A 26,672-nucleotide genomic window follows, 5' to 3' on the forward strand; every position below is an offset into this window, starting at 1 on the left:
GTGCCAGACCCTCTCAGGACACTGGTCTCCGCCTACTCCCCCCCCCCCCCCCCCCCCCCCCCCCCCCCCCCCCCCCCCCCCCCCGCTTCATCAGCTTCACCAGACTCAGGAAAATCAACTGCAAACCAGGTGGTGCCCATGCTTTGCATTTGGAGAGCCCATTAGCCAGCAGCAGACGTGAGTCTTTAAGATCCCACTTAAAGAGCCATGGGCCCAGCCAGTGTGGTTCAGTGGTTGAGCATCAGCCTATGAACCAGGAGGTCACGGTTTGATTCCCTGTCAGGGCACATGCTCTGGTTGCGAGCTCGATCCTCAGTTGGGGGAGTGCAGGAGTCAGCCAATCAATGATTTTCTCTCATCACTGATGTTTCTATCTCTCTCTCCCTCTCCCTTCCTCTCCAAAACCAAAACAAACAACAAAAACAGAACCATGGGACTTGCCCTAGCCAGGTTGCTCATTTGATTGGAGCATCATCCTGTACACCAAAAGGTTGTAGGTTTGATTCCTGGTCAGGGCACATACCAGTATCTAGGTTTCCGGTTCGATCCCCAGTCAGGACGCATAGAGGAGGCAACTAATTAACGTTTCTCTGGCACATTGATGTTTCTCTTTCTCTCTCCCCCTTCCTCTTGCTTTATAATCAATAAGAACATTTCCTCCAGCCCTAGCTGTTTTGGCTCAGTGGATAGAGCATCAGCCTGTGGACTGAAGGGTTTCAGGTTCGATTCCAGTCAAGGGCACATACCCAGGTTGAGGGTTCGATCCCCAGTAGGAGGCCTGCAGGAGATAGCCGATCAATGATTCTCTCTCATCATTGATGTTTCTATCTCTCTCCCTCTCTCTTCCTCTCTGAAATCAATAAAAATATATAAAAAATAAACGAATTAATTTTAAAAAATCATACCCTCGAGTGAGAATTAAAAAATAAAAAAGAACCTTGGAACTTCTGAAACAGACTAGTTAAAGGGCAAGAAGGTCACACTACAGCACACTTCAGGTCAGCAAAGCAGCATTTCCTACTTTTTATTATTATTATTATTATTATTATTATTTTACAGAAAGAGATATGTGTTTGGGCACTGAGAATATAAATAATTTCCCTTAAGTCCAATGAGCCAATCTCAGACTAAATTAGAGGGGAAACGCAAGGGCATTAAGTCTTCCTCTGTGTCCCTTCTCTGGCTAGAGCACGTAATCTTCGGTATCTCCCTTAAGTCTAAGAACTGGTAATGAATATTTTAATAGTCACAGCTTCTCCTTCCCATTGATAAAAACTCCACTGACTAGCTAGAGCAGCCGTGGGCAAACTACGGCCTGCGGGCCGGATCCGGCCTGTTTGAAATGAATAAAACTAAAAAAAAAAAAGACCGTACCCTTTTATGTAATGATGTTTACTTTGAATTTATATTAGTTCACACAAACACTCCATCCATGCTTTTGTTCCGGCCCTCCGGTCCAGTTTAAGAACCCATTGTGGCCCTCGAGTCAAAAAGTTTGCCCACCCTTGAGCTAGAGCATTCGGGTGAAGATGAGGGAGTGGTCCAGCAAGACCTGTGTTTCCTTGGGCAGCCTAATCCCTGAGCCCTTCCCACATCTGTGAACAGGATAATCAGAGCGGCCCGGCATCTGCACAGCAGCAGCCAGGACACTGGGGGAAGAAAGAGACATGACACATGCAGAATGAAGACCTGCGCTAGTGACTCCAGAGAGCTGGGTCCAAATACAATTGAGAGAAAAGGCAGTCACGTAGGTGGAGAGAAAGTGGAGCTCCCAAAGGCTGAAGGGCAGCCCCTAAAAAGTATGCCCACACCCTAATCCCAAGAACCTGTAAATGTTATCTTATTTGGAAAAAGGATCTTTACAGATGTAATTAAGTTAAGCATCTTCAGGCAGGAGTTTATCCCAGGTTATCCAGGTGGACCCTAAATCCCAAGACACATGTCCTTCTAAGAGTGAGGTGGAACGAGATTTGACACAGACTGAAGAGAAGGAGGCCATGGGACCAAGAAAGCAGAGATTGGAGTGATGTGTCCACAAATCAAGACATGCCAGAAGTTGGAAGAGGCAAAGAAAGGATTCGCCCCTAGAGCCTCCAGAGGGAGTGTGGTCCTGCCAACACCTTGATTTCAGATTTCTGGTCTCCAGAACTGAGTGAGAATACATTTCTGCTGTTTTAAGCCAAGATTGCAGTGATGTGTAATAACAGCCACAGAAAACCAGCGCACCACCTTAGAAGTAATTGGACTGATGAGGGATCTGAGTCCCAGAGATGCGGCTGAGTCACCCAGAACCACTCCACGTGAGCACTGGTTCGGGACACCCTCCTCCACAGCCCACCAGGTCTCCATGACACCGACATGCATGCAGCTCCCCAGTGGCCCAGTGTACAGCCCCTAGAGGGCTTGACAGCAAACTCTAGTCCCTAGGCTAGGGGGACCACCGAGAGCCTAACTGGGCCTCGGCTGTGCTAAACAAGGGCAGACTCTGACGTGAGGCTGCTGCGGGCCTCCGGGCTGCCTAGCCCCACCTGCACAGCTGTGTCAACGCTTAGCCCTGTCCTTTGCAGGGCTCTGCATACACTGGGGCATTCTGACTGCAGAAGTGAAGACGTGGGGACCTGGCCCCTGTCTTTGAATGTCCCCCTGGCTAAATGGCTGTCCAGGGGAAGAAGACATGGATTTTTGTGTGGGGCTTCAAAGGGCGGAATCAAGGCCAACGGGGCAGCCACTGCCTGGAGGAAGGATTTGGTTGAGCACAATGAAGAACTTTCTAATAATCAGAGCCCACTGACAATGGCATAGGAGTGCCTCGGGGATTGGCGGGCCTCCGCAGAGAGAGGCTGGCTGTGCTGGGGGAATTCCTGCACCAGACAAAGGCGGCTCTTCATCCTCTCCAGGGCTGGCAACCCCATTTGAAGATCCACGACTGTCAGCTAAAAATCCTGTAAAACATCCTGCGTGGATCTAGGTTTTTGGAATAGAGGCAGGGAATGCTCTAAGAAACTTACTGCAAAGCTTTTGCGAAGAACTAAGTGCTGCAGCTACCCAGGAGCGCGCTCAGGAAAGAAGTAATGGCTCCTTCTTGCCCCTGTATACAAAACGCCCCTGCCCCCAGGAAGAAAGGAAGAGGAAGAGCACACGCCTTCATGTGAACGCCACCCTCTAACCTGAGCAGGAGCCACAGCACATGTCTCAGAAGCAGAGGCGCCCTGGCAGCCTGGGCTTGAGCTCCTTCTCCAGGGAAAACCAGAGAGGACAGAGACTCCAGCTACCCGCTGAACCATTTCCATAAGAAGAAGTAAGTGGCACCTCATCTGTATTTCAATCATTGCTTTTCCTTTTGCAGCCTTCTGGATTCTACATTTGGAACAAAGGAAACAACAAAGCAGTTAACCCAGAAGCTTAATTACCTGGATGCTCACAAGTTAGCCTGGGAGAGGTTGTTTTTTGGGGGTGGGGGGCTGGATTACTATCGCTGGTCATGACCAGGTCTAGCCCACCCGCTACGTTCTGGATGCTCAGAGAACAAGAAGCTCATTTCTCATCTGCCTGCTCATCTGTCTTCTCTTAAGTCAGAACCTCAGAGAACTAAGCACCGTTGCATCCGGATGAATTCCTCTGAAGCGCCTTCCGTTCAGGATTTTGAAAATTTGCCATGTTACCCTTTTCACTGAAGCGGCCAAGCTCAAGTCATTCCTCAAGAGAGGTCAAAAGCACATACTTTCATACTTCAGCTTTACCGCCATATCTTTTCTAGCCGTAATTAGTGCTTTCTCTCCCCCTCCTTTCGTCCCTCCTCCCCCACCCCCACCCCCAAATAATCAGTGTTAAGCACACATGTCATTTAGCAGCAGCTTCTGAAAAGATCGGAGGCCTGACCATTTCTAACCATTGGCCGAAAGGTCTCCAAAGATCAGGCAGGTCCTTGAAAAACAGTGCCATTCCCGTGCAAAGAATGGCTTACTGCCCTCCCATCAGCTGGCCAGGCATCAAATCGAGCTTCCCACTGTCCTTCAGGCAGAGAGTTAACTTTATATCATCCGAGCTGCATAATGCCATCTGTAGTTACCCAAACAAATTTAAGTCTGTGTTATCCTGCCTCCGTGAATGTATATTACGTTTGGTGTATATCTTCGACTACAGTAGAAATACAGCCACAGCAGCTGTGCATAAATCAAAATTTTACATACCGAATGGTGTTAAGTACACAAGCATGCTTGGTATTTGAAAGCTTTCCATACCAGACCTTTTGGTATGGTGAAAAATCCTTTTATGATATGAACAATTATTTCCAAGTTTATCTAGCTTGAAGATTCAAATTTTTATATATTTTTAAAAATAGGCCTTATTGGCCTGAGCAGATTGGCTCAGTGGATAGAGCGTCAGCCTGCGGACTGAAGGGTCCCAGGTTCAATTCCAGTCAAGGGCATGTACCTTGGTTACGGGCACATCCCCAGTGGGGGGTGTGCAGGAGGCAGCTGATCGATGGTTCTCTCTCATCGATGTTTCTAACTCTCTGTCCCTCTCTCCTCCTCTCCGTAAAAAAATCAATGAAATATATTTTTTTAAAAATAGGCCTTGCCCTAGCTGGTTTGGCTCAGTGGATAGAGTGTTGGCCTAAAAATAGGCCTTATTGAAAAGCTAAATTCAAAATTCAGACCCATCTCTGGGGTTGCATCAACTCTTCATCAGATGAAGGACCTACATTCCGAGGTATCTGGATGCTGCGAGTGAGTTCAGCTGAGAACCACAACCCCTGAGCTTCAGCATGTTGTTTCTGGCTGGACTCGAACCAGATCTCAGGGAAATCACAGGCTTTTGTCAATCCAATGCAGCAAACACATACTGAGTTTGCACTAGGGCGAGGCTCTGTGAGAAGGGCTGCAGGGTGAATCCCGCCCTCCCAGGGACTTCTCAAGGCCATGGCCGCATACACAGGTGACCGCACACAAAATCCTTCAAGGTTAATGGTGATGGTGTCTCCATGAGAGGTCCTAAGTGTAGTGGGAGATCAGGAGAAGATGAAAACCCTGGGACAAGGGCATCTGGAAGATAGTTCCTAGGGCAGATAGGATATGAGCTGAGCCTTCAGCAAGACCACCAGGGCTGAGGCACATGCCAGGCAGAGGGGCCAAATGGAGAAGCAAAGGCCTAGAGACCTGGGGGTGGGAGGGCATAAGTGTGGTGGAGTGGGTGAGGGAGGAGGGGGCCTGAGGGACTGAGAGAAGGGAGGGAGAGAGCCCATCACATCTGCCCAGCTGAGGACTCTGGACTTCATTATCTTTACACAAGGGACCCAGTGAAGGTCTCTGGGCTATACTTTAAAGAAAACAGAAGCCTGAGGTTCAGAGAGAGGATGGAAATCTGAGGAGATGTTTGAGGAAGATTTAAGAAGTAAGAATGACATGACTAAGTGAGTGACTAGACTTCAGTAAGGAGGGATCCAGAGAGAGGGTAAGTTCATAGGTGACTATGCTCCCCTGCTATGGAGTTTCCAGCCTGGGACTGGGAGGGGGACGCTGGCCATCAGTCCCACAGTGAGAGGGCATGGCTAGCTTTGGTGGTGGCTCTATGGGCTCAGCCCCACCCATGCTTCCCCTTTGCATACTGAGCACCTCCAGGGACACTACTCTTCAAGCCTTGTCAGTGAGAAAGGGGATGAGGGAACGGGAGAGAAGGGGAGGGAGGGAGGGGGACAGGGTGGAAAGGTGGAGGGGTGAGAGAGGGAGGGTAACTGAGGGAAAGAGAGATGAAGGGAGAGAGGGAAGAGATCCTGAAGTGTCTATAGTGGAATGCCCCTAAAGCAGCAGCAGCAGCAGCAGCAGCAGCAGCAGCAGCAGCAGCAGCTCACACCACCACTCGGGGCCTGATTTTGCAGGTGAGAGTGCTAAGGCTGAGAGTTCCCCTTTTCAAAACTCCTAAACCACAGTATGAAAGGGGCAGGTAATCTGCTCTACAGTCTCCCCAAAAACCATGGGGATAATGTCTGTGCAGACAGCCTGTCTGGTCCTATAACACAGCAAACCCTTTCAGGTCTCCAGGCCTTCACATTTGCTGTTCCCTCTGCCAGAAACAGTTCCACTTAACTTTTATTTGGTGCTTACTACATGCCTGGCACTATTCTAAATACTTTACTTACATCAACTTATTTAATACTCATAACAGCCCTGTCAGGTAGGGTTATTATTCCAAGTTTAGATGAAGAAATTGAAGCCCAGCCTGACCGGCGTGCCTCAGTGTTTGATTCCCAGTCAGGGCATATGCCCAGGTTATGGGCTTGGTCCTCAGTGTGGGCAGTCGATCAATGATTCTCTCTCATCATTGATGTTTCTTCTCTCTCTCTCTCTCTCTCTCTCTCTCTCTCTCTCTCTCTCTCCCTTCCTCTTTGAAATCAATTTAAAAAAAGAAATTGAAGCCTAGAATATTAATTAACCTGATCATTAATATATTTAGTTGTTGGAGGGACCAGTATTCAAGCCCAGGTGGTGTGGCCCCAGGGCCTGCCTTCTCACACATGAAGCTATGCTGCCTCTTGCAGAGCTGGTCCGCCCCTCCCTCAGCTCTTGTCATGACTGGCTCCTTCTCTCCTTTGACTCTCAATGACTCAGACAGGCCTTCCCTGCTCCCTCAAAGGGAGCACCCTGCCTTATCTTCTCTCACATTACCCTGCTTTTTTCCTTCTTCGTCCTTAGCACAACCTATAATTATTTATGTGTTTACTTGTTTATTGTGTTTCTCCAACTAGAATATAAATCCAGTAAGGCAGGGATCTTCCCTTTGCTTCCGTGTATTCCTGGAGCACCTAGAATAATTCTCTGGCACAGAGCAGGTGTTCTATAAATAGCTGTTGAATGAACAAATGAAGTACAGGATCATGGATGCTACGTGATGTTACACAGGGTCATAAGGTATTGCACCACCGTCCTTTACATCCTCTCCTATTCTCCCTTGGCTACTGCAAATCCCCAGCAACGTACACAAGGCCAAAGGGAGCCAGCACCTCACTCCCAGGATATATGGACAATGCTGATATATTTATAACTGTGTCTGACTGTCTAATCCCCTCGCCTGGGTCCTTGAACATGTAGTAATAAGCTTGTGGGAGGCAGGGACTGCGTATTCCAGTTAACCCCTCTGTGGCCTTCCAGCACCTAACAGTATGTACAGGGCATTGGCTGCTGTTGATGTCAGTGTCTGATCTGAGCACTCTCCAAATTACAAAAAGCCCCTGCCCCTTGCATCAGGAGGCACCTTGAATACAGAGGACACTGTCACGGGAATTTCATGCTGATGGTGAGGTCGCTAAAACAAAAAGGACCATTTGATACCCCAATGGTGTCTAGCAACATGTATGGAGCTTGCCCGAGAACACACTAATAAAAGGTGTTATCAAACACCCATTGTAAGCAAACACTCAGGCGCTTTTACAAACAGGATCTCATTTAACCCTGTGAGTTTGGAATTACTAGTATTCCCTTTTTACAAGTGAGAATAGTGAGGCTCAGAGGCGCCATCTCCCAAAGCCAGCGTGGCTTCAAGGCCAGGCTCGGAGCCTCCTGCACCTCTGCCCACTGTCCTCTGCTTGGAAGCAGACTCGCTGTTCTCCACCTGGGCCCGGCGCTCTCCAGCCTCTGTAGCTTGTCTCGGACCAGGTCCTTGACCTACAAGGGCCTTTCCACTTTCCACCACCTGTTGAAATCTTCTACTTCCTTCTGCCTTTCATGGTGCAGGCTTCCTCATCTCCCCCGTTGGAATTCACCCTCCTCCGTGTTCCCAGGGGTCCCACGTGTTCATAACTCCTGGAACGGCCTGTGATCTAATCCTCTTTATCCCTCCCTAGATCTGAGCTCCTTCAGAGTAGGGCTGATTGGTATTTCCCCTGTTTGTGCCCTGAATGAGTGCCGAGCCACTGCTTGCTGAACCACCAAAAAATGAAGTACATGAAGACCGGTGGCCTTCGAATACATCTGAGAGATCAAAGTTCTCTGGGCAAATTAGCCTCAACTACGGAGTCCGGGGCAGGAACCTAGGCAAACATGGACCACAGCCCTGCCATGTTCCTGCCCCAGTCCCGAAGCACTCTCGCGAGTGTTCTGATTTCAAAAAGCTTGAAACTGAAAACCAGGAAGTCAAGGAAGGAAATAAAATAATAAAATCACTTCCATGCGAATCCTTTCATAGTAATGGATTTCTCCCACACACTGGGGAAATGGCTGTTGCAGCACCAGGAGGCTATGCCATTGGGCAAAAGAACAAAGTTCACCTCCTGGGATGAACTAACCTGGCGCTTGATCCGCTGTGGCTGCACCAGCGCTCACCTGTCCTGCAAAAAATGCACTTGCGACACTGTAGGTGGCTCCCACCACACCGATGTTGAACACCCACCACAGGATGCCCGCGGTGGAGTGATTTTACTAGTATATCGGCTTGATTGGCAAACATCTCCACCGTCGCTTTAGACTAGAAACCAGTAGATGCTGGCCTCTGTGTCAGGACTCCTAGAACTGTGCGTTATCTCCCTCCCCCCACCCTACCCCCCAAGCAACTATTTTGAGATTTTTATTAAAATAACTGACTCACAAACAGAAACGCTTCCTGATTTATAAGCCACTTTGAAAACAAATCATTATGCCGTTGAATATTTTATGATAGCCCAAAGCACTAGCATTCACAAGTACTTGCCCTATCTATTTCGGGATTCCCAAAGTAAGCTGCAAATGCCTTATTTTCTACACGACCGTAAACGCGCGCCCGTTTGCAAGTTCTGGGTGGGTCCTTGGTGAAATACTGCCTCTACCCAACCGGACCCTAACTACGGAGACCTGGCGATCCTGCCTCTCCGGATCTACAGCGGAAGGACCTCAGCCGGCACCGGGTGCACCCTCCCGCCCTCCCCCGCAACACCAGCGGGGGTACTCGCCCAAGGTCACACAGTCAGGGCATGGCAGAGAAGCCACCGAGAGCCAGGGACCCGACGCCCAGCCCCGGGAGCATCGACTATTCCCAGAGGCTGACTCAACACCCTTCCTAACGCTCAGCCGAAGCGGCGGCAGGTTTGCAACATGACCCCTGATGCTGACTTCCGTGGGTCCGTCCCAACGTTCCTCTCCACCGCCAAGGAGCCCTGGAGCGGAGACAGCCCTGGACTCACAAAATGGCAAGACAGGCATGGCGCTTCAGGCGATGTCCCTGGCGAACCCCTCCCGGTCCAGGTGCGGTTGAGACCCGCAGGACAGGCTGGTCGGAGGTCACTCAGAAAGTTGGCGCGGGCCGTGGCCGCACCTGAACCCAGGTCTCCTGCCTCCTGCTTTGCCGCTTTTGGCACTACATCATGCAGATCTCGAAAACTTAAGCAAAGCACCGATACTGTGTACAGACTTAAAACCGCTGCAGGCCCCGAACGAGCCCGCAGAGGCGCCCCGCCGAGTGGGGACCAGACGACTGGAAGTGGTTGCGGGTCACCCGGGGCCGGTGGGGCCAGCAGAGCGCGCGGAGGCAGCCGAGCGGCAGGCAGTGTGCAGATCGCGCAGGCCCGGGGCGTGGGGACCAGCAGTCCCCCCAAAACTTTGCGGCGCAGGGACCTCGCCCTTACCTGCAGAGACGGCGCCGCCCGCGCGGACGCGGACCCTGTGCTCTGGGCGAGGGGCGGCCCCGCCCCGGCGGCGGGCTCGGACGCGTGCGAGGCTCAGGCGGCGGCTCAGCTCCGGATCAGCTCGGGCTCCGCCTCCCGCGCCGCGGCTGCAGTCAGAGGAGGAGGGGGGATAGGGCCCCGCCGTGCCCGCGCCCGCGCCGTCTGGCCGCGGCAGGTGCTGAGGCTGCAGCTGCGCGACCGCCAGCTGCCGGCGCCGCGACCCCCGCCCCGGGGGAGGAGCCCCGCGCGCACAGCCCCGCGCGCCGCCCCCGCGGGCCCTGGAGGTCCCGGCCCGCCGCAGTGGGCGGTCCCGCTCCCACCCGGGCCCTGCCTCTGCCGGCCTTCCCCCAGCTCCCCGCCTGGGCACGCAGCGTCCGCCTGGTACCCACAGGGAGTCTGAGGTCGGAGAGAAAGAGGGCTCCCCAAGGTCACCCAGACAGGCGGCGGTGGGGCCAGAACTGGAACCCCAAAGAGTCCCAAGGAACGGCCCTCTTTCGCACGCCCCCCTCCCCTTGGCTCTCCTACCCCAGCGCCTTCCAAGGGACTCTGGGGATGCAGATGAGCCCGAGGGAGGTGGATGCGGAGGGCCCACAGCTGGCACTAAGAACCACTTCCCCTGCAAACTCTCTGCGCTGGGACGCTGGACTCGGTGGGCTTTCCTTTGGCCTCTCTGGCTACTCTTTCTTGGTCTCCTTGAGCGCTCCTCAAACCCCCACCCCCTAAAATTCTGGGGTGCCCTAGGACTCTGCACTTAGCCCTCCTCTCGCTCCCTGGGCCATCTCACCACCCCTCTGGCTCCAGTCCCACCATCTCTCTATCCGTCATACCCAATGCATGCCTCTGTCCAAGCACTCTTGTTCCTTGTTTTCCGTCCAGGTCCCTGCCCTGTGTTAGACACTGGAGATACAGCCTGGAATAAAGCGCAGCCCCTGCCCTCATGGAATGTACTGTCTAGCGGACGGTCGTACAGTGCAGTTTCTACAGCAAGAGCATGAGGCCAGTGTGCCACGGGGGCCATGGCAGGTGCCTGCCTTGGCTGAGGGAGGAAAGCAGGCCTCCTGGAGAGGAGGCCCTCTAAACAGACACCTAAATGGCCAGCGGGGCTGGCCACTGGGAAGGGGGAGTGTGAAGAGCGCCTTCTAGGCAGAGGCCGCAGGAGCAAAGACCCCAGGATGAGCTGTCCCAGTAAGGGAGGGGCAGGAGCTGAGAGCTGCAGCAGGGGCCCTAGGAGGAGTTTTGAGTAGGGCAGGGGCACCATCAGACTGGACTGTTAGATCATTTTGGGGATGGAATGGAGCACAAACCTAAGTTGACGAATGTGTTCTTCGCTAAAAAAAAAACAAAAACGGGGGGCAACATTGATTTCAGCACATTGGAGTGTACCTGGCCTAGAACCTATTGCCTCTCTATCCTTCATCCCCACATTCAGGCCTCTATCCAGACCTCTCCTGAGAAGCTCTGTGTTTGAAAGGCCTCCTCGGTACCCAAAGCTCCTTCTCTCTCGGTGCCCCAGCCCCTCTGCCTCCCACATCCATGGCCGAGTTGGCCCTTCACCCCTTGGAGCCTGCTTCCCTATCTCCACTCTAGATGTAGCGTCCAAAGTTCTGCCCCCGATAAGCACCAGAAGGAGACACGGACAGACATGACGAATTCTGAAGCCCTGGTGGAAATAAAGGAAGCTTCTAAAAACTTAAGTGTTGTGCCTCTCTACATGGTTTCTGAGAACCGCCCGCGCAGCTACAACTATCTCTAAATAAAGGTGAATTTTTAAAATTGTGTTGTAGCTAAAGATTAATAACCCGCTTACTCTTGCTGGTTAGACTGAAGAGGGCACTTGTCAGAAAGGAAAATAAAAACTCAACTCTCTTGTCCAGTGCGTTCAAATTCTGCTTGTGGAATTTTGCCCCGTTTTTTTTTCAATTTCCCAACGGCGCATGCCAGAAGCATATAAAAAAATTATATATTTATGTGTAAAGAATTTCACATGTGGCTCCTGGGTCCCCACTCTGCCCAGGCTCCCGTTCTGATTGCTCTTCTCTCTCAGCCTTCCTTTCTCTGCCATTTGTTTAAATGCCCAAGTTCTTCATGTCCTCTCTTGGTCTCTTTTTTTCTCTTCACCCTCACTGCGCAATTCTATTGGCTGCATGGCTTCAGCCCAGACCTTCTTCTGTTCTCCAACCTTAGAGACACCACTGCCTGCTGGACATCTCCTGAAGGTCCCTCAGGTGCCCCAGTCTCAACAGAGCCAAAATCCAACTCATATCTCTCATTTAAATTACCCTTTTTGCATTGCTCCCATATCTCAACTGGTAGTGGCACTTACCCCAGAAACCAATGGACCATTCTAGACTCTTCCCTGTTCACGACTGCTCATTAAGTCCAATCATCTCTATCTCTGTAACAACTCATGTACATGCCTCCTCCTCCTCCCCTTGCCTTAGCTGGAGCCTCACCATTTCTTGATGAAGCTGCCATAAATGCCTCCAGTCTTGCCTATTTGCAATTCATCCACCACATGGTACCAGTGATCATTTTAAACCACAATCCAACAAGTCACTCGCCTGCTGAAGATACCGCTATTGTTCCATCTTGACCTTGCTATAAAGTTCCAACTCTTTATCCTGGCATGAAGCGCTCAGGGATCTGACTTATTACTGCTACAACCCCATCTCCACCTCACCCCATACCTGCACGATAAATACCTATGTTCCTAGGGCATATCATATTTTATAACAGTAAAAATAGCTATAATTTATTAATTTATTACTATATGTCAGGCGCCATGTTAAGTGCTTTACATACAATATTTCATGTAATGAAAGGCATAGAGCAGTGGTTCTCAACCTGTGGGTCGCCAACCTGTGGGTCGCGCCCTCTTTGGGGGTCGAACAACCCTTTCACAGGGGTCGCCTAAGACCATCGGAAAACACATGTAATTACATATTGTTTTTGTGATTAATCACTATGCTTTAATTATGTTCAATTTGTAATAATGAAAATACATCCTGCATATCAGATATTTACATGACGATTCATAACAGTAGCAAAATTGCAGTTATGAAGTAGCAACGAAAATAATTTTTATGGTTGCGGGTCACCACAACATGAGGAACTGTATTAAAGGGTCGCGGCATTAGGAAGGTTGAGAACCCTGGCATAGAGCATAGCACTAAAAAATAGCCTTACGCCAAACTGCCTGGGTTCAAATCCCAATGCAGCCACTCATTAACCTGCATATCTTGGGAAAGTTCCATATCCTCTCAGTTCTAGGTTTCTTCCTGTGCAAAGGGAGCACAAAGAAAACTGCAACCTAAGAATGTTCTAAAAAGAGTTACTAGAGATGGAACAGTCTTCATTATTTACCAGATGGCACTGTTAGTCCTGCTTACAATCAGTACATGCCGTGGGGATTACTATGCTCCTGTTAAAAAGAAGGAAACTGAGGATCCAAGATGTGAAGTCATTTACTCAAGATTCCACAGCATTAAAGTCGCTGCACTGGGATTCATATGTGATTCTAAATCTCATACTACCAAATACTTTGCATGAGCTTTTACCTTGCTCACCTTTACCACAACTGCTAGACAAACTCTTCTTCCTCCTTTAAATTCTGGTAAAAAAAAAAAAATGTTTTCTCCTCCAGGTTTTCCAGACCCTCCTTTGTGCCTGTGCTGTACTTGGTTTATTCTTCAAATAAAGCACCAAGCACAGCACAGTATAATGATTTATTTACATGGTTGTCTTCTTGAGACCTCCTTGAGAAAGACAAGATCTTATTTATTTTTGTCTTCCTAGAACTCTATAGATATTTGTTGAATGAATGAATAAATCAATAAATAAAATACACATAAGATTCTCAAAAGAATTTTACCCTAGCAACTGCCATCTCAATATAGATCACTTTTAATCTCTATTTTTGTCACTCTGAAGTCATTTTTGATTAGAAGATAGCATCAAATGATCCATTATTAATATAGAGCAAGATAGTCCAGCCAGTGTGGCTCAGTGGTTGAGCATCAACCTATGAACCAGGAGGTCACGGTTCGATTCCCAGTCAGGGCACATGCCCGGGTTGTGGGTTCAATCCTCAGGGTGGGGCATGCAGGAGGCAGCAGATCAATGATTCTCTCTCATAGTTATTTCTATCTCTCTCTCCCTCTCTGAAATCAATAAAAAATATATTTTTAAAAAATATAGAGCAAGATACAGCAAGACGGAAATTTCTCATATTGCTATTTGGCCATGCCTTGTCCTTCTTCTTTTTCAGTGACACTGTGTAATAACCCATAATGAGAAGCTGTGTTGCATCCTAATGAGACTTCCTGACTCAAACATCTGAGGTTTGAATTTATTTCCCATAAGTACCATTTCAGCTAAAAGTTTGCTTTCTCTATGGCATGAGTGTGCCATTTGTCATCTGCTAAATGCCCATACCTACTCCTTATCCACATTAATCTCCTTTTCATTCAAATATTTCTGAGAGCTGACTTAATAGTTAGCTTTTCTATACAATTTTCTTCTTAGAATGCCTAACTCTTCCTAACTTCATATCTATTGTTCCCAAAATAGAATAGTTTACTGCTTCAAATTTCAGCTTTACAGTCTGCAGTGATTTAGGACATGTTTCTGCTCTTCCTCGGAATGGTCAAATTCCATATGGCTAAAAAAATAAAATAAAATAAAAACCCTCACCCTGTCATTTTGTATGGAGTAGTGTTTTTAAATTAGATGTTAGAAACATTTATTTTGCATACCAAAACAAATAAATTGGCAATTTAGGGGAGGTGGTTCTAGTACTGTCTGCCTCTTGCCCAAGTCCCCTCACTCTTCAGGCAGCAGAAGAAAGGAGTGGGACACCATGACCTTCAAGGTCTCTTTCAGATCTAAAATGACATGATTCCTTCCTGGGCCCCAAAGTGGCCATTCATTCAGCATTGTTGAGTGCCTACCATGGGTTTATTTTAAAGCGCAGTGATTTACACATAAATCCAGATTGGATGGGGAATGGAATGGTTTGGTTAAGAGAGTGTTATTATACCATATAAGCTGATTACATATTTTTAATATTTAAGATTGACTTAATACTGAACGATAATGATGGTGGTTTCATTGAGTCTTTAACGAACCAAGACTCATGGACCACTGGAGTGTTATAGGAAGTCCATTAGGAGCAGCCCCAGCTGAGATCCACGCCTGCACTGTGGTGAGCTGCTCTTAGAAAAGCAGTGCCCTAGGGTTTGAGGACCTACTTCTGTCCCTACCCTGCTGTGTGGGACATCACCTTTCTAGGCTCTAGTTTGCTCTTCTATAAAAGGAGGAAATGACACTTAGGACAACCAAGTTCTCTTGAACTCTAAACTGAGATGTACAAAGCTAAAGAAAGTACTGTCCAGTTAGAAGGAGAGGTTCTGCTGTTGTCTGCAAAAGGAGCAGGGTGCTTACCATGCGGATTATATTACCTCTCGAGGACAAATAAATTGTTGCTTTACAGAGAGAAATGACGATGCAAAAACAACATGTTCTTACTCCCACAATTCTAGGACACAGACGCAGACATTCGCTGCTCACTTCTTAAAAATGAATTATCTAGTTAACTGCAAAATACTAAGAATAGGGAGTGGGGCTAGGCAGTCTATTATCTGTGTATTCGTGAAGAGAGATCAGTCTCCCAGTATTCTCCAAACCTTGTTTGATCACAGTCATTTTCCCAAAGATGACCTATTTTCACTTTTGGGGAGGAGGGGGATAGCGTTAAAGTTTGAAAAACACGTCTCCTTTGTAGATTGCTTCTTTTGCTCTCATATAAGCCTTGTCTGCTTAAGCATCTTTTCCTGTTTCTAATCACAGTCTCTGCTCCTTGATGAAATCTGGTATTCTAATCAATTGCTAATGCAATGGGCTTAATGACTTGGTTGGGAACAGAGGGATGGGATGGGATATTTGCATAGATTTGGAAATGATTATTACAATAGAAAAATATATTTGTGCTCATTCTGTCTCCTACCAGACAAGTTTTTATCTCCTTCCTCAAATGATAAATCTTTCTGTGTTCTGAGAGACAGGTACGAAAATATGAGTGGCTTTAGCATTTTTTACTCTTTATCTCTTTTTAAAATTCTCTTTTTTTCCCCCTCTGTTGGTTCAACTTTTGAGGGACCAGCTCAAAATATCAGCTTCAAAGACATGTGCTTGGGGTTGTGGCCAGTGTCTTGTGTGGCCCGACTTTGGTGGTGCTGCTACATCTGCTCTAATTCCCACGGGCTCAGTTCTGCTGTGAATCTTCCAGGCAACCATAGCTGCACACTACTGCTTTGGTCCCCACAGCCCCAGGGGCAGATGCCACCTTCTCTCCATCACCACTTTCTTCAGATAAACCTAAACTTGGATCCCCGTTTATACACATCATTTGCCTTCTCTGATCTTGTCTCAGTTTCTTCATCTGTAATATGAGGGATCATAATGCTCGTCCTACGTAACTCAATTTGCTATTGGGAGAATAAAATAAGGTGACTTCTCTCTCTGGTGTTTTACAAACTGTAAAGTGCTGTGAAAAAGTAAAGGAGATGAAGAAAGCTAAACAACTAGAAGAGAGGACTCATGTTAACATCTATTTAAGAAAAGAAAGTAGAGAGAAACCAAGATGGCAGCATAGGTAAACACCGGAAATTGCTGCCTCCCACAACAAATTCAAAAATACAACTAAAAGACAAAACGGTCATCATCCAGAACCACAGGAAGGCTGGCTGAGTGGAAATTCTACAACTAGAAGGAAAGAGAAAAGCACACTGAGACTCAGAGGAGGTGCGGAAGTGCAGAGGGTCGGAGGCGCACGCGGCAAGGGCTGGCAACTGAAGACGCAGCTGTCTTTTTGAATTGGGAGGGAGTCACAAGCCCCCCCGACTGCTCTGAACTCCAGTTCCAGGTGAGTCTCTGGGGACCCAGACTCATATGGGGAGAAACTGGACTGTCTGGCAGCAGGCAGACTCGGAACTCCTGGGTGGCTTTCTCTCAGCGGTTTACTGGGACACTGAGACGCAGGGCCCCTTAGGGCAGGGCTGAAGATCAGCCATAGTTGCTTGCTCCACCCTGTTGATTCCCTGAGACACTGCCCCACCCAGGCTGTGCCAGAGGCTTTTGCATATGAATGCCCTGGCCCTTTGCAATCTGAAAATTACCTAACAAACTGCAGCTGGGCCTCATTTGGCACCTCCAAACCCCAAACAAGGAAGGGGAATCTGCAGATCTCTTCGTAGCTCCTGCTGGGTAGCCTCAGGCAGAGGCTAAATTAGCACCTCCTTAGATCCAAGAGTCAGTGTACGCAGTGGTCAGAGTGGGACCATCCAATTACAACTCCTCAGATCCATAAGGGACACACTCAGGGGGCAGACTCAGTGAGCACCAAAGCCCCACTGAAGCAAGTCTTGCCTCATAAGGGTTCAGCACAGAAGTTCTCCCACCATAGACACAGCTGATTCTCACAGCCAATTGGCCTGGAGGTCAATTCCTCCCAGTGATACCTACAACAATCAAGGCTTAACTACAACAAGACTGTGCACAAAGCCCACAAAGGGGTGCACCAAGAGTGTCAACCTCAGGTAATTGGGGAGGCTGAGCCACTGGGCCCTATAGGACACCTAGCACAGAAAGCCACTCTATCAACACAGGGAAGCATAAAAAATGCGGAGACAAAAAAACAGGTCACAAATTACAGAAATGGAGGAAAGCAAATGACTGGATATAGAGTTCAAAACCACACTTTTAAGGTTTTTCAAGAGCTTTCTAGAAACCGCCGAAAAATTTAGTAAGACCCTCAAAAAGTCTGGTGAGACCGCCGATAAATGTAGTGAGATCCTCAAGAAATCTAGTGAGACCCTCGAGGTTATGAAAAAGGACCAACTAGAAATTAAGCATACACTGACTGAAATAAAGAATATTATGCAGAGTTCCAACAGCAGACTAGAGGATCGCAAGAATCAAGTCAAAGATTTGAAATACGAAGAAGCAAAAAACACCCAACCGGAAAAGCAAAATGAAAAAAGAATCCAAAAATACGAAGATAGCGTAAGGGGCCTCTGGGACAGCTTCAAGCGTACCAACATCAGAATTATAGGGGTGCCAGAAGAAGAGAGAGAGCAAGATATTGAAAACCTATTTAAAGGAATAATGACAGAAAACTTCCCCTACCTGGTGAAAGAAATAGACTTACAAGTCAAAAAGAATCCAAAGAGGACCACACCAAGACACATCATAATTAAAATGCCAAGAGCAAAAGACAAAGAGAGAATCTTAAAAGCAGCAAGAGAAAGACAGTCAGTTACCTACAAGGGAGTCCCCATACGACTGTCAGCTGATTTCTCAACAGAAACTTTTCAGGCCAGAAGGGAGTGGCAAGAAATATTCAAAGTGATGAATGCCAAGAACCTACAACCAAGATTACTTTATCCAGCAAAGCTATCATTCAGAATTGAAGGTCAGATAAAGAGCTTCATAGATAAGGAAAAGCTAAAGGAGTTCATCACCACCAAACCAGTATTATATGAAATGCTGAAAGGTATCCTTTAAGAAGAGGAAGAAGAAGAAAAAGGTACAGATACAAATTATGAACAAATATGCATCTATCAACAAGTGAATCTAAGAATCAAGTGAATAAATAATCTGATGAACAGAATAAACTGGTGATTATAATAGAATCAGGGGCATAGAAAGGGAGTGGACTGACTATTCTTGGGGAGGAAATGGGTGAGGGGGATGCGGGAAGAGACTGGACAAAAATCGTGCACCTATGGATGAGGACAGTGGAGGGGGGTTGAGGGCGGAGGGTGGGGTGGGATCTGGGTGGACGGGAGCTATGGGGGGAAAAAAGAAGAACAACTGTAATAATCTGAACAATAAAGATTAAAAAAAATAAAAGAAAGTACATTTCTTAAAATAAGAATTTTAAGAAGATTCAAGTAGAGATCGAAAATTATAAGTGAGGGGAAAAAAACAGTTTTGGGAAATTAAGAAGACAATTTCTAAATTTAAACATTTCAATTGTGGAAGTAAAAAATAGAATGAACACCACTGAAAACTGATTGAATGGTCTGAAAGATAAAGGAAGAGAATAATCCTATAGCACCAAGCCAAAAATACAAATAAATGAAAATTATGAGTAAAAAGATTTAAAAACATGGATAAGAAAAGCTAGAATCTATTCAAATAATAGGAGTACCAAATGGAGCAAAATAAGCAGGGAGCAAAGCAATAAAGAAATAATAGAATAAAATCTTATAGACTTTAAAAATAACTTGCATTTTCAGATAGAAAAGACTTACCGAATTCTATACATTGTAATTTAAAAACACAGGCTTAGGACTTCCAGTTCTGGAAATGATACAGGAGATACATTTCTCCCCAATTTCCTGCTAAATACAGCTGCAACCCCTAGATATAATGTATCAAACAAATGTAAAAAAACAAAAATCAAACTCTTATGAATGATGGAGAGAGAAGGAAGACCAGCTAGGGACCTCGGGACTTAAGGAACAACATGGAAATGAATTCCCCTGTGGTTTCTTTCAACCTCCAAATATCCCAGACTGGGCACTGGAGAAGCCCACAACTAGGAAATGCTAATGGGCACAGACTGGTCTCCATAGCCCAAGGAATGGGAAAGGGCAGCCTAATGAGACAGAAGCCTTTGCGACAACACCCACCTTATTCCAGCCAAACACCACAGAAAAATAACACACAACACTCCCACTCTCCCGCCCCTGCCGGTACAGGCTAAGTTAAGTGGGAAACTTGGGCTTCCACCCATGCCCTAAGGTAACAAGACACACCTTCCACTCCACACCAAGGTGGTGATAGCAGAGGCTGAGTGGTGAACTTGGACATCCATTCCCACCCAGGGGTAATGAGGCAGTGTTCCCTTTCCCACCAGTACAGCATCAGTTGAGGCCTGCTAAAATAGAAAATTCAAAAAGGATCCAGAATCTCATAACATAATATCCAAAATTTCCATCATATCAAGAAACAAAAATTTCACCTTGAGTGAGAAAATGACAATCAAAAGATGGCAAAATGGACAAGCTATAGATGTTGGAATTATCTGACAATGCTTTTTTTAAAAAGCAGTCATCATAAAAATGCTTCAACAAGCAATTATGAATTCTCTTGAAACAAATGAAAACAGAGAAAGTATCAGCAAAGAAATAGAAGTTATAAAAATAACCAAATGGATATTACAGAATTAGGACACACAACTAGAGAAGTTAAAAGCTCCCTGGATAGGTTTACTAGAGATAACAGGACAAAAACAGTGAACTCGCCCGACCAGCGTGGCTCAGTAGTTGAGCATCGACCTATGAACCAGGAGGTCACGGTTTGATTCCTGGTCAGGGCACATCCTCAACTTGCGGGCTCGATCCCCAGTGGGAGGCATGCAGGAGGCAGCTGATCAATGATTCTCTCTCATCAATGATGTTTCTATCTCTTTCTCCTTCTCCCTTCCTCTCTGAAGACCCTGCTGAAATTTCTATACTGTAAGAATAAAGAGAAAATGGTCTGAGCTTCCAGACAATGTGAATAACTTACCTATGAAGGGAGGAGAACCCTCCATAATGGTTTTGTGGACTCCATAAACAGTCCTTTTAAAAATGTACTGAGACCTAATATTGGTAGACACTGTTCTAAGCAGTGTGTGCTATTTCATATTAACAATTCTCTGAGGTACATATTATTAGTATCCCCATTTTATAGATAATGAAACTAAGGCTAACTTTCCAAGGCCACTTAATTAGCAGAGCTTAGATTCAAACCCAGGTTGCCTAAAGAAAGAAACTAAAGAATGCGTACCTGTTCTCTAACTGAATAGGGGAGGTCCCAGGCAGAGAGAACAGCCCCTGGGAAGGTTCTGAGGATGGGAAGGAACACCTACTATATACTGGCTTTTTAATATATACTATTAAGTACCACAAAACTCCAACAGGCAGGTATTAGGGAGGCCATTTTGCAGATGAAAAGATTCAGCAACGTTCAGTTAATTGCTCAACATAACCCAACTAGTAGGTGATGGAGCCAGAATTTAAATCTGGGTCAGCCACCACCCCCCCTTTTAGATCAACGGGCCGGAAAGGCTTTTAGAATGTATTTCCCATGGTGGTTGTCTTTGCCACCCCAATAGTTTCCCTGTTGTGACCCAGCAATTAAAACCTTAAAGAGAAAGGGATCAGCCACCTTTCTGCATGTTTTTGGTCAAACCTTCCCTGGGTCTGAGGGTCTTCATCTGTAAAACAGAGAATCCGGCTACGTCAGTGTTTTTCTAACTTGGCAGAGGGGAGACCAGTGGAGTCTTCTATTCATTTCACATCCCATTAAACAGAAATCCCATGTAGAAGACAGGTCAAGGCAGAGCAAAGCTGACTGGAGGAAACCAGGGGGTGCAGGGTTGGTGCTAGCTGGACCCTCTTCAGCTGAAACGCTCTCTTGCAGCACTACATTCCGGAAATAGTGCATGGAGAGGCCCTGGGCACAGCGGAGAGTCTTGGAGGCATTCTCTCCCATCTTCCGTGTAGGCTAGGGGGGGAGATGGATGGCCTAGATTTTCTTAAAAACAAGGCTTTATTCATGTTTCGTTACGACGTACTGTGAGCTGCAACATTGTGTTTAGTCTTGTCTTTGAATCAGAGGGATGTTCTGGGAAGGGTTTGGGCTGTGGAGTCAGACGTGGCTTGAATTCCAGCTCTCTCCCCTTTGCTAGCTTTGTGACCTTGGACAACTAGTGTAACCTTTCAGTTTTCTTATAATAACAAAGAGATAATACTGCCCTGGAAGGGTGTTGTGAGGATTAAATTAAATAATAAGGACAAAGTACCTAGTGTGTGAGCAGGGTGCTGTGTAGACTGTCCACAAAAGGCAGCTATTATTATGCACTTGGAAACGCTGACATCTTGACACTTTGCCTTTTTTTTTTCTTCCCAATTTGTAGAGCTTGGGTCTTTGGTCTTTTTTGTTTTTTTCTTTTTTTTATGCAGATTGATTGACATGGAAAGAAATGATACTTTTTGCAAAGGAATGCTGAAGTATCATAAATATAAGGAGGTGAATTATGAAAATCCACTTACTTATTGAACTGGAGAAATGAGGTATTTTCATAATGTGAACCCTGATTAATGCCTGTTGTACATACTGAGTAGCTTGAAACCCAACAGCAAGAGTGTTCACAAAATAATCCATTATGAAAACATACATTATTTTTTCAAAAATAAAAGATGCCTTTAGGATCCTAGTATTGACAGACAAGGATAATCTGACTTTACAGACTTTCTGTCTTAAAGTCAGTGACGTTTTGTGCATCATCGTGTAGTTCAGACATCGCCTAAACTTCCAGAGCCTAGGCAATCTGGGAGTACGTTTTACTAGGGGCTAAAGTCATGGCAGATTTCCTATAATGGACTATGAATTCCTGCCACTTCCCATGAAGCTTAATGGGAGAGCATTTCAGAGCATATGGTACTTTTGTCAACTGATACTAATGTGTCCATTAGTGTGGCTCCAGAGGGAATTTTGGTCTATGCCTAGAGAATGGTCACTTGAAGAACAGAAATAGCTACTTATATCCCCACCTCTCCCACGACTCTGTCCTCTGTTCAGCCTCCCCTCTCCTTTCAGTTCTACCAGGAAGAGACATTAGAGGTCTGCCATTAATGGCAGCTGCACTATCCATACCTGAACCATAACCCCTTCAGGCACACCACCTTGATGTCCTTCAAAGTCCTAATGCAGATACCTCACTCAACCCTCACAATACTCCTCTGAGCTATTTATTATTGTCCCATTTCACAGATGAGGAAAACAGAAGCACACAACGGTTCAACTGTTTGGAGATCAGAGATAAATGGCAGGACTGTGCTTCGTCCAATGCAATGGCTTATCTCCATGCTGGATGTATAGAGGCATCTGCTTGGCTTGATTGGATTCTATGAATTGCTCTTCTTTGATTGTCCAAATCAAGATGTGGCCCAAAATAAGTATATGCAAATTTATTCATTCAAATAACATGGACTAGGATCCCATGGGGAAGGCTATAAGGGGATCCTGGGCTATGAGGGGGTGGTCGTGTCCTGAGAAGTGTAAGGGTTTTGTAGCATATGGAGGTAGGAACATCCTGGTCTTAGTAAGTGCTCATTAAGTGCTAGTTGTTATTAGTGAGAGGTGCTATGGAGGACACAGGGATGAATCAGACATGGTCCTGACCCTCAAAAGACTCTAAATTATAAATGCTATATGGCCATCTAAAAAAAAAATAAAAGAGCTGAATCCCTATCTTACTTCCTATATCTTACTCTTTATTCCTAAAAAAAAAAAAAAAATTCAAATAAAATATTTAAGTGGCGAAATCATAAAAGTACTAGAAGAAAATTTGGAATAATTTAATCTTGGAGCAGAGAATGTCATAAGCATTAATTAGAAGATTAATAGATATTATTACATAAAAATAAATATCCTTCATGGGGGAAAAACACTATAAACATAGTCGAAAGATACATAAAAATTAGAAAGAATTTTTGCTATACATATGGCAAATAAATGGATAATATCCTTATGCTATATAAACTTTCTAAAAATCAATGATTAAAAGACCAACAGCTGAGTAGAAAACTAGGCAAAAGATAAGAATAGATAAATTATAGTAAAGCAATTATAAATGGCTCTAAACATCTACAGAAATGCCCAACCTCGTTCATCAGAGAAATTCAAATAAAGGCAACATTGAGATGTCATTTGTTGCCTATTAGAACGTCAAAGACTAAAAAGTTTCACAATGCACTGTGTTGTGGAAGATGTGGGGAAACAAACTTTTATACTTTGTTGGTGAGAGTGTAAATTGGTACCATCTCTATGAAGGGCAATTTGACAATGTCTAAGAAAAGTTTTTAAATGTGTACCAATAGCAAAACACTTTAAACAACTTGAGCCCTAGCCGGTTTGGCTCAGTGGATAGAGCATCGGCCTGCGGACCAAAAGGTCCAGGGTTCAATTCCAGTCAAGGGCACGTACCTCGGTTGCAGGCTCCTTCCCAGCCCAGCCCTGGTTGGGGGCTCGTGCAGGAGACAACTAATCGATGTGTTTCTTTCACATCGATATTTCTCTCTATCTTTTCCTCTCTCTTCCACTCTCTCTAAAAGTCATTGGAAAAATATCCTTGGGTGAGGATTTTATAAAATAAGTAAATAAATAAGCAACTTGAATGTCCATCATGAAAGAACAGATAGATTATGGCATATCCATTTAATGGAAGGCCATGTCATGATGAAAAAGAAAACCCTTTGAGTACTACTGATTGAGAACAATTTTCATGCTACTGCATATTAAAAAAATGTTTAAAGCAAGGCACAGAATCATGAATATAATATGCCACCACTTATATTTTTAGAGAGGGAAAGAGCCCTAGCTGGTTTGGCGGATAGAGCGTTGGCCCACGGACGGAAGGGTTGTGGGTTCGATTCCAGTCAAGGTCATGTACCTCAGTTGCAGGCTTGCTCTCCGGCCCAATCAATGTGTCTCTCTCACATCAATGGGGATCATGGTCCTGCCATTTACCTCTGATCTCACATCTTTCTGTATTTCCCCCTCCCTTGCACTCTCTCTAAAAATCAATTGAAAAATATCCCAGGTAAGGATTAATGAAAAATAATAAAATAAATAAATACATTTTTTTAAAAGGGAAGGAAATAGTTCTTTAAGAATACACATGAACTGATAATAGTGCTGACTCAGGGACTAGAACTAGAAGGTTGAAGAATAGGAATGAAAGTTAGACTTTTCACATATACCCTTAGTATCTTCAGAGTTTTTAACTGAGTAATAGTATTAAATATTTTTTTAACTTGAATGTTGAAAAATATCTTTTAACCCAGAAATTCCAGTTCTAGGAATGAACTCTATAGATGTATTTACATATATGTTCCACATGTACAAAGATACTCATTGCAGTGTTTTATATAATGGCAAAAGATTAGAAATATTCTAAATGCTCACTAACAGGGTAGGGCTTAATAAATAATAGTACAGTCATACAAAGAATAAAAAGAAGGGGATGAGCTAGAAGAGGTCAATGGGGGAAGAGGGACATACGTAATCCTTTCAACAATAAAGATTTTAAAAAGAAGAATATTCATTAAAAAGAATAAGAAAAAATGAAGTTGGTAGCACTATTTGGAGTAATAGAGAATAATCTTAAACAGTTTTGAATGAAAAAAGACTATATGCACAACAGCCTATATTGTGTGTTTATAGTATGCTTTATATAGACTATACAAAACTCTAAGCTATTTCTGGAAAAATATACAAACTGCTAATATTGGTTGCTAGGGGGTAGAGGGGTTGGGGGAGAGACAGACATGGGAAGACAACTTCCTTTTCACTGTACAGCCCTTTGTAGCTTTTGAATGTTTTACCCTGTGCAAATATTAACTAGTCAACAACAACAAAATTTAGACATGTTATGTTAAAAAAAAATAGGGGATTTTGTGTATTGAGCTGAAATTTGCCTCCCTGTGGGTTCCGCCTGTTGATTCAGGTTCTATCATTAGGGTCACATGTAAACTAGGTTTAACTCCTCTCCTACTTCAGTGGTTCTCAACCTGTGGGTCTCGACCCCTTTGGCGGTGGAACGACCCTTTCACAGGGGTCGCCTAAGACCATCCTGCATATCAGATATTTACATTACAATTCATAACAGTAGCAACATTACAGTTATGAAGTAGCAACGAAAATAATTTTATGGTTGGGTCACAACATGAGAAACTGTATTTAAAGGGCCAGAAGGTTGAGAACCACTGTACTAGATGCTCTTGAGATATTTGAATGCTCTGAGTCTTCATTTATCCAGCCAAGCTCCATCAGAGTTCCAAACTGCTTGCTGTAGGAGAGGTCCTTCCTTAACCTGGTCTCCATCTTTGGACCCTCCCAGATCCCGGGATTTCTTGGAAAGAGCATTACCTAACGCTGAGCAGGCTGCTGTCTCCCTGCATTGCCACAAAGGCCTTCTCCCTTCTGGGATTTCTGCCTCGGATGGGGAGGAGTTAGGCCAGTGGGAAGTGGTGGGAACACATCCTCCCTAAGGAACCCCTGCCTCCAAACAGCTGAGGCCGGGCTACCTGGATGCTTTTCCTTCTTCTGGGAGGTCATCCTGGGCCTCGCTGTATTTTATCTGAGGCAGAATCTGGATTTAGAGTGGCCGAAGGAGGGCATGGATTGGAGCACAGAGTGACCTGCTTGGAAACGTAATTTCAGGAAACATTGAAGAATGTGAGACATGCCAAGGGGGTTCAGTGATGGGAGACTGTGCTCATGAAAGCAGCCCCCGGGGTACTGGGGGAGAGCAAGATGAGGCTACTGGCGAAAGATGTGCTCGCCCATCCTGGACTGTTTTGCCCACGGTGGCTCCGCATCAATGATAAGGAAGTCCTCCAGCTGCTCTGGGATGGCAAGGGGCCTCCATGTCCTCTCCAAGCACTTCTGCTCCAGACACCATCATGAATTTACCTTAGCCCTCTTGGGCCTTCCTTTTCTTTTTAAACATAATACTTATTTCTTCTGATTATAAAGATACTATATATTCATGGTATAAAATTTAGAAAATACGGAAATGTTTAGAAAAGAAAACCCATAATCTTACCACATACCACCATTTTTTTCTGTTTATATTTAGTTGTTTGTTTGTTTTATAAAATTCACTGTCTGACATACAGGTTTGCATTCTATTCTTTTGACTGAACATTTTAGCTTAATGTTTTTCCATGTTAACTGTTTTCAAAAGCATGACTGGTCATACTTCAAAATGCTCTTCCCTGAAGATGCACTGTAATTTACTTAATCATTCACCTATTTTTAGACATTTTATTTCCCATTTTCCCCAAATAATGCTACGATCAACATCTTTGTACATAAAGCAACATCTGCCTCCCTGATTATGTTTTAGAATAAATTTCTAAAAGTGGAATTCCCAAGTCAAAGCGCTCTTGACATATAACTGTTAAATTGCATTCCAGGAAGA

General features: G+C 45.5%; 1 protein-coding gene across 9 annotated transcripts in view; it reads right to left on the minus strand.

Annotated features, from left to right (window-relative positions):
• FRMPD1 (FERM and PDZ domain containing 1) overlaps positions 1-26,672 on the minus strand; it is a 110,983-nt gene that overhangs the window by 57,772 nt on the left and 26,539 nt on the right. The window contains exons 1-2 of one of the 9 annotated variants that reach the window (XM_036330343.1): positions 9,593-9,724; positions 3,310-3,357 (exon numbers count right to left, since the gene is read on the minus strand). The exons of 6 other annotated variants lie outside the window; for them this stretch is intronic. The gene's annotated coding sequence lies outside the window, so the exon portion shown is untranslated. 2 more of the 9 variants (XM_036330342.1, XM_036330345.1) reach the window with 2 other exon arrangements.

This window comes from Myotis myotis, unplaced genomic scaffold (assembly GCF_014108235.1).
Source record: "Myotis myotis isolate mMyoMyo1 unplaced genomic scaffold, mMyoMyo1.p scaffold_m19_p_12, whole genome shotgun sequence".
In the NCBI taxonomy this organism is placed as follows: domain Eukaryota; kingdom Metazoa; phylum Chordata; class Mammalia; order Chiroptera; family Vespertilionidae; genus Myotis; species Myotis myotis.